Source organism: Canis lupus, chromosome 3 (genome assembly GCF_011100685.1).
Source record: "Canis lupus familiaris isolate Mischka breed German Shepherd chromosome 3, alternate assembly UU_Cfam_GSD_1.0, whole genome shotgun sequence".
Taxonomy (NCBI): domain Eukaryota; kingdom Metazoa; phylum Chordata; class Mammalia; order Carnivora; family Canidae; genus Canis; species Canis lupus.
In genome coordinates this window covers 90,408,381-90,416,934 of record NC_049224.1, presented here as the reverse complement: position 1 = coordinate 90,416,934, position 8,554 = coordinate 90,408,381, and the positions used below count along the sequence as shown (strand labels likewise).

Here is an 8,554-nt window from a genome sequence, read left to right as displayed (position 1 = left end):
AAAATATAAGGAGCTTATACCACTCAGCATCCAAACACCAAATAATCCAATTAAAAATGGATAGAAGACGTGAGCACACATTTCTTCAAAGAAGACATCCAGATGGCCAACAAACACATTGAAAATATGTTTATTGTTACTTACCATCAGGGAAATGCAAATTGGTGCTACAATGAGATATCACCTCACATCTGTCAGAATGGCCCAAATCAACTGCACCAGAAACAACAGGTATTGGTGAGGATGTGGAGATAAAGGAACTCTGATGCACTGTGGGTGGGAATGCAAGCTGGTACAGGCCCTGTCGAAAACAGTATGGAGATTCCTCCAAATGTTTAAAATAGAGCTACCGTATGACCCAGCAATCATGCTGCTATTCTTTACCCAAAGAATAGAAAAACACTAATTCAAAAGAATACATGCACTCCTATGTTTATAGCAGCATTATTTATAGTAGCCAAAGCATGGAGGCAGCCCAAGCATGTGTCCACGGATAGATGCATGTATAAAGGAGATGTGGGGTATGCATGTAATGGCATACTATGCAGCCATAAACATAATGAGATCTTGACATTTGCAAAAACATGGATGGAGCTGGAGAGTGAAATGTTGAGCAAAATAAGTCAGAAAATGACAAATACTGTATAATTCCACTCATATGTGGAATTTAAGACACAAAACGAATAAGCAGGGGTAGGTAGAGAGAGTGAGAGAGACAGAGACAGAGAGAGACAGAGAGAAACCAAGAGACAGACTCTTAACTATAGAAAATGAACTTATAGTTACAGAGAGGAGGAGGTGGGTGAGAGGATGGGTGAGATAGGAGGTGGGATCCAGGAGGGCACTTGTCATGATGAGCACTGGGTGATGGATGGAAGTGTGGAACCACTATATTGTACATCTGAAATTAATAGTATACTGTATGCTAACTAACTGGAATTAAAATAAAAACAAACAAACAAAAAAGAAACTGAAAAATATTAATGTCCACAGAAGCAGACATCTTGAAAATCAGAAAAATAATGACTGCAACAGAGAACAGAGACTGCTGAGGTTGCCATGGGGGTGGTGGTGGTGGTGGTGGTGGTGAGGGAATGGACAAAATGGGTGGAGAAGAGTGGGAGATATAGGCTTCCAGTTATGAAATAATTAGTCCTGGGAATAAGACGTACAACATAGGGAATATAGTCAATGATACTGTAATAGTATTTTATGGTGGCAGGTAGTGGCTACGGTTTGGGTGAGCATAATATGTAGAAATGTTGAATCAGTATATTGTAAACCTGAAACTGAAGCAATATTGCACGTCAACCAGAGTCAAACAAAACCTTAAAAAAAAAAGATTCATTATATGACTATCAGTGATATACTCGGTGGCCTTCATAATGTTTTATCTTAAAATTAAATTAATCTAATTTTAATTAAATTCAGTAAAGTATGTATTGTTTAAAGACTTTGAATAGTATTTGATGGAATAAATACTGACTTTCTAGGGCAAACGAATTTCTCAATGTGACAATTTTGTAAAGCTAAATTATTATTTTACTAAGCCCATAAAATTCAAATATATTTTTATGTGTTATAGACACATCTGGAAATGATATATTTCATTTTCTTCTGCTGCCAGAAAGATGACTATCAATGCTAATTTCCTTTGTAAGAAAATTCGGAATGATCTCCTGGATTAGCTTTCATAAAATTGTTGCTTCACTATTAACATAGTTGTGATATTCTTTAACAGGCACATTTCTACATCTTAATTGGCTATTAAATATGGAAAAAAAGGGAACCTCAAATTTGATGTAAATGATATTTGATAAGTGTGTCCTTTAGTGACAATTAATTATTTTAGTCCTTGGTAATATTCCCAGGTCTCTAGAGAAAGATGGGGGGAAATCCAATTTCCTTACAAAAAAAATCTGTGTTTGGGTTAATGTTCCTTTCTGAATGAAATTGTGTTGCTTATTTCACAATCCCAAAAGTTTACGATTATTAAGAAAAGTAACTTGCATTTTGAAGATAATTTGAGATTTCCAAGACGTTGAATTTCTGTTTCCTTTTGTATAAATGTGGTAAGCACCTAAAGAACAATAAAAAATACAAAATGCATAAACAAAATTAGACACCTATTTTGTTTGTAGCTAGCTGGCATAGAGTCCTCAACTCTACTTCAAACAGATTTATTAACAAAATTTGAAGGGCTTAATAATTTTCAAAGAAAAATATTGCCTCTGGAAGTCAAGGGCCTTTTGTGTTGTGAGCCAAACCTGTCTTCTGTGTTCCAGATACTTCTCAACTTTCTGGTGGGAATTCTGCAACATGCCGTTTTTATTAAGGCTAAGAATTATTGGATCAAATGTGGATGTAAACCCTAATTTTAAAAATATAATTAACAATACATACTTGAAAATATGTATTTTATTTCCCTAGTACCATTTGTTCCTCATGTGAACAGGTCTAAGTTTCATGTAGCTCTGTAGAGAGCACTTTCTAAGCTGGCCAGTAATCATCACAGAGTACCCATTGCGTCTGTCCAGGGTTGTGTGTTGAGTGAATACAAATCAGAATTCTTTGTTTTTCCTCTGTCCCACTGACTCAGGAAAATAACATACAAAAGGTAAAAAATGAGTAATTTCACCCTTCTTGAACCTACACTTTCTCCTCACCTCGCCCCAGCCCCATCACAAATATTACAAATCCTACTGTATGTTGAATATCTTGGCCTTTTTCTAATTAAAGGCGGCTGCCCAATTCCCCAGGCAGTGCAAAAACCCTTCAGGTCCTAAAAAGAAATGACTTTCAATCGAAAAGCTAGTAAATAAGTCAGTTTGAAGCCCAAAAGCAATTATCATTACAGGGAGGTATTTTGTTAAAAGTCCATCTTGAGTTGGCTAGTTTGGGTTTTCTAGTAATTGGAAGGCAGACAGACAGAAATTTCAATCCCAAACATTCATACAATTTCTCCACATTATAATGACACTTAGGTAAAGATGTTTTTGCTAGAGTTGCCTAAATAGCAAGTGTTTGTCACTCTCAAAAACTCTGTGGAAAAGAGATAATTCTATCTTAGACTGCATTTATATAATTCTAATTATATCTATATCACCAGGAATTTTAACTGGTTATATAATGCAATTCAATTCAGGATCCGAGACTTTATTTGATGCAAAGCACGGCACTTATCTTCAGAAGGGAGATGATTATCAAGGTGGTTAAAGTACAAGAAATTTGAAATCTGCAACAGAAGGAGACAAAATCTCATTACACAAAGCGTAGGAGAAATCTTGTAAACAAGAGGCAAAGGGCCATGGAGATAGGAAGGAGAAAATGAAGCAGCTGGACCTGGGAAAAGGGTGAGGTAATGAAGAAAGATTTCATGGAGAAAGTGACATGTGAGGCAGTATTTGCAAGACAACTTTATTTCCACAGGCAAAGCTGGAGCAAGAGGGCTTTCTAGAAAAAGGAATGGTTAAAAGCCTGGAGATGGAAAAGCACGGGGGTGTGTTATGGAAGCAAAAACCATACGGTTTCAATAAAGGGGAGAACATGAATACGGTAAACGTAGGCAATGTGTCTTCACTGCAATCTGCAACAAATATGTGAGATTTCTCGTTTCTGAGACATGGACAGCCAATACATTATGTTTTGCAGGGAGTAATATGATAAGAGCCATTTGGGGAGAAATAAATATATCGACATGGAGAATAGAATGTTGGAGCTGGAGACACTCAGTGTAGAAGCTATGACTCACCAGAGGTGGCTGAAGCAAGAGAACTAGAGGAAATGAGGGCTGGATTCAGTCAGACGCCCTTGGCATGAAGAAAGGCAGCAAATGAGAAAGGTGTAGAATGCACAATTTACAAAATGCTCAAAAAGGGTGAAAAAAAGGGAGGGGTGTCATTATGAATCAAGGTTTAAGACCTCAACATTTGGCAAGATGATTGGCTAGAAACAAACTTATGGAATTCAGTTGGAGATATATTTAAAGGAAGTGGCAGTGAGGATAAATGAGCAAGAATTCCTCTCACTCTCATAGCATCAGCCAGCACTGCTATAAAGACAAGACACTAAAATAACATTCATTCATTCAGAAAGCACTTATTCTCATTGTGTGTCAACTATATTTCAATAAAATAGCGTCTCTTATAAAAGAGAAAATAATTGAAAATGTTGCATGCATTTTTTTTGGTGTTGCATGCATTTTGATGAGTACTTCACACAATGAAAATAATAGTTAATATTTATTTAAGATATTTTTGGAAAAAAATATATTTTTGTATGCCAGGGCCATTCTCAATTATGGAGTCATTTAACCCTTACATCTCTACCTGATAAAAGAGCAGGTTTAGTGGGGTTGGGACACTCAGCCAAGGACACCAAGCCAGTATATATCACAAGCTTGACAGAAATCATTGTCTGTTTGCTTCCAAAAAAATTATTTTAGTCTGTGTTATGCCATCTAAATTGCTATTGGGATCCAAGGAGTTGCAGTGGGTAAAATGGTAACAAGAAGGTATCTTAGAAGGCACTGAATATGTAACTGAGTCTCAAGGAATGAGGGAGGCAGTTGCATGTAAGGCATATCAGGAGTATCAGGAGATGCCAGGTGGGGAGGTCCTTCTAGACAGTGGTAACAGCCTATGCAAAGGCCTTGAGGTGAGAAGTAAGGCACATTTAGGGACCTGTGACTCATCATAGGGATTATTATTCTGTCCTAAGATGAGTCTCTGGGGAAGTGGATGCTATTTGGTCACCCTATCATTGCCATTACTCTTTGAAAATGATATCAGAAAATTATTAGGGAAGGAAAAATAAAATAAGATGAAAATTGAGAGAGAGATCAACCGTAAGAGACGCTGAACTCTAGGACACAAACTGAGGGTTGGGGAGGAAGGTAGTGGGGAATGGGGTAATTGAGTGAAGGGAATTAAGGAGGGCACTTGATGTAATGAGCACTGGGTTTAATATACAACCAATGAATCACTGAATTTTACCTCTGAAACTAATAAAAAATAAAAATTCCTTGCTCAAGAAAAAAAGTTATTAAACCAAATCTCAGTTAAACAGTTGCCTCAATTAGCTTGTGTCTTACAAAATATTATTTTTTTTCAATAAGAAAAGAATTAAAAGTGCTCAACCCTCTTTCAGACAGTCACTAGGGCTAGGGCATAACTGAGCCTCAATCTCACCTGTTAGGTAAGGTTTGGCAAGAACATCTCTGAGGTCAAATAACTAGAGGAAAATCTACTCTGTTACTCTGATTTACTGTTTCTTTTAAAGAGGATCCATGGCAGGAACTATTTGAAGTGAAATATGGAGGCTTTGACCTTCTCTTTTGTCAGTTATTTTGGGGTGGGGATGGTAATCAAAGGTTTATGGTCCGTGATACTGCGTGGTTAAGATAGGCAACAGGAGGTACTTTTAAAACTATTGATCCTGAGACATACTGCCTGGGTTGGGATCTTGATTTTTATGAATTGTGTGACCTTTGGCAAATGTAATTGTTATATCTTGCTGTGTAACAAGCTATCCCAAACTTGGAAACTTAAAATAATAAACATTTATCACACACCATTTATAAAGGTCAGGAATCCAGGAGAGACTTAGCTAGCTAGTTTTGGTTTAGGATCTCTTATGAACTGGAGTCATCTGAACAAGTGCAAGAATCCAAGTTGGCTTCTGTGGCTATTGGCAGGAAGTTTAAATTCCTCACTATATGGGTCACGTCATAGAGCTGCTCACAAGTATAGTAACTGGCTTCCCTGGAATAGAGAGACAGAGACAGACAGAGAGACCAGGACAGAAAACAGAGTTTTTTTATGACTTAGTCTTAAGAGGGACATCCCATCATGTCTGCCATATACTATTCATTAAAAATGAATTATTAATAGTCGAAAGAAAAATTGAGAAAATGATCCCATTGAAATTGAACCAAAAATAATAAAATATCTAGGAATAAACTTAACAAAATACTCTGATAGATATTATATATTGACGAAAAAAATTGAAGATGACATAAAGAAATTGAAGGATGTTCCAATGCTCATGGATTAGAAGAACAAATACTGTTAAAATGTCTCTACTACTCAAAGCAATATGCACATTTAATCCAATCCTTATCAAAATATCAAACAGAATTTTTCACAAAACTAGAACAAACAATCCTAGAATTTGTATGGAGCCACAAAAGACCTCAAATAACCAGAGCAATCTTGAAAAAGAAAAATAAAACTGGAGGTATCACAATTCCAGACTTCAAGTTTTATTACAAAACTGTAGTAATCAGAAGAGTATGGTACTGGCATAAAACAGACACATAGATCAATAAAACAGAATAGAAAACCCAGAAATAAACTCATAATTATATGGTCAATTAATGTTTTGATGGAGGAGGAAAGAATATCCAATGGGGAAAAGACTGTCTCTTCAACAAATTGTGTTGGGAAAACTAGACAGCGGCATGTAGAAGAATGAAACTGGACCACGTTCTTACACCAGACACAAAGTTTGAGAGTATTATGCTAAGTAAAGTAAATCAGTCAGAGAAAGACAAAAACCATATGATTTCCCTCATGTGGAATTTAAGAAACAACACAAATGAGCAAAAGAAAGGAAAAGCAAGAGAAACAGACTCTTATTTAAATAAAAGAACAAATTGATGGTTACCAGAAGGTAGGTCGGTGGTTGGGAGGTGGGGGGGGGGGGTAGGGAGGTGATGGGGATTAATGAGTAATGCTTATCATGATGAGCACTGAGTAATGTACAGAATTGTCGAGTCATTATATTATGCAACTGAAAGTAATATAGTACTATTTTTATTTATCTTGGAATTAAAAAAAAACTTAATAAAAATAAGAAACTAAAGGGGACAAGACTTATCCTTCCTTTCTTGGGATAGGAGTATCAAGGAATCTATGGACATACCTTTAAACCATCACAGAAAGTTACCTATTTTTTTTTTTTTAGTATGGGTTTCCCTGTCTGTAAAATGGAGATACCAGTAGTATCTACGACACAGGTTTGGTATTAGCCAGAGAACAGAACCAATAGGATGTGTGTGTGTGTGTGTGTATGTGTGTGTGTGTGTGTAAGTAGAAACTGAGAGGGAGACTTTTGTTTATTATCAGGAATTGGCTCACACAGTCATGGAAGCTAATAAACCACAGGACTTGTACATGGCAAGCTGTAAACTCAGAGGAGCCAATGTTGTTGTTCTAGTCCAAATCTGAGGGTCTGAGAGTCATCGGAGAAAGTCTAGTATGAAAGCTTCAGGCTAAAGACCCAGGAAGAGACCATGTTTGAGTCTGAGTCTGAAGGCCAATGACCCAACTCAACACTGAAGCAGCAGGATCCCCCTTAATCTATCTTTTGTTCCATTCAAATCTTCAACTAATTGGATGAGAAACACCTCCCAACACCACCACCACCTTTCAGGAGGCCAAACTGCTTTACACAATGTCCTAATTCAAATTTTAATCTCATCCAGACACACCCTGACAGATGCACCTAGAATAATGTTTGACCAAACGCCTGGGCACTCTGTGGCCCAGTCTAGTTGACATAAAATTTACCATCACAGGATTGTGTCATAAATTTAGTTCATTGGGGGAACCTGGGTGACTCAGTTGGTTAAGTGTCTGTCTTCAGCTCAGGTCATGGTCACAAGGTCCTGGGATCAAGCCCTGTGTGAAGTTCCCTGCTCCATGGGGAGTCTGCTTCTCCCTCTTCCTCTGCTCCTTCCCCTGTTTGTGCGGACTCTCTCTCTCTTTCTCTCTGTTAAATTAATTAATTAATCATTAAAAAATATTAATTTCAGTTCATTGATAGTTGAAAAATGCCTAAAACAATGCATAATGAGCATTCGCTGCTCTCATTTTTGGATGAAACTAATTTCTAGAGAAGTAAAGTGACTTGCTGTTTAGCAAAACATATAAACTTTTAAATCTTAATTTTTCTTTCTGTTGCCATTCCTTTTTCCACGACTTTAAGGGCAGAGAATTCTAATTCACTTGCCCTATAAGCAAAGAGGCATCTGCATTCATTGATGGTGATACAAGATGTTGATGATATTTATGCTTTTTTGTATTGATCATAACCCTTTCCAGGTGATTCTCTTGGAAATGGACAGGCTTCATTAAAGTATATTAATAAATTGCCAACATTTGTTGGCAATCATCATATATGTCATCATATATGAGCCTAACATCCAAGGAGGGAAACGTACTAGGTCAGGTTCACCAGGGTATGTAACAGCTTCACTGGGTTGTGCTCTCCTTTGTAAAAGCACCAAGAATTTCAGAGACGGAAAGGAGCCATAAGAGATAGGGATAGAAAGAAAGAGGGAGCTGGACATAGCAAGCCTTCAACTTTCCCCAAATTAACTCTCTCTCAGAGCGTGTGGAGAAAAGAGAAAGCTCTGTAAACCAAAGGAACAGTTGAAGCTCAGCTCCTGTGTTCTAACCGCTGGTCTGTAGGCTTCCTCTCAATAAGGCTTGTGTGGGGCCCATTAGCTGAACATGAAGAATCTACCCCGACAGTTTCCCACTGCACAGCT

General features: G+C 37.2%; 1 long non-coding RNA gene across 1 annotated transcript in view; it reads right to left on the bottom strand.

The window, feature by feature from the left end:
* Positions 1-2,010: 2,010 nt before the first annotated feature.
* The window catches only part of LOC111095408, a 31,979-nt gene continuing 25,435 nt past the window's right edge, over positions 2,011-8,554 (bottom strand). The window contains exon 4 of the long non-coding RNA XR_005356469.1: positions 2,011-2,080. This is a non-coding gene — a long non-coding RNA (uncharacterized LOC111095408). The remainder of the gene's footprint in view (positions 2,081-8,554) is intronic.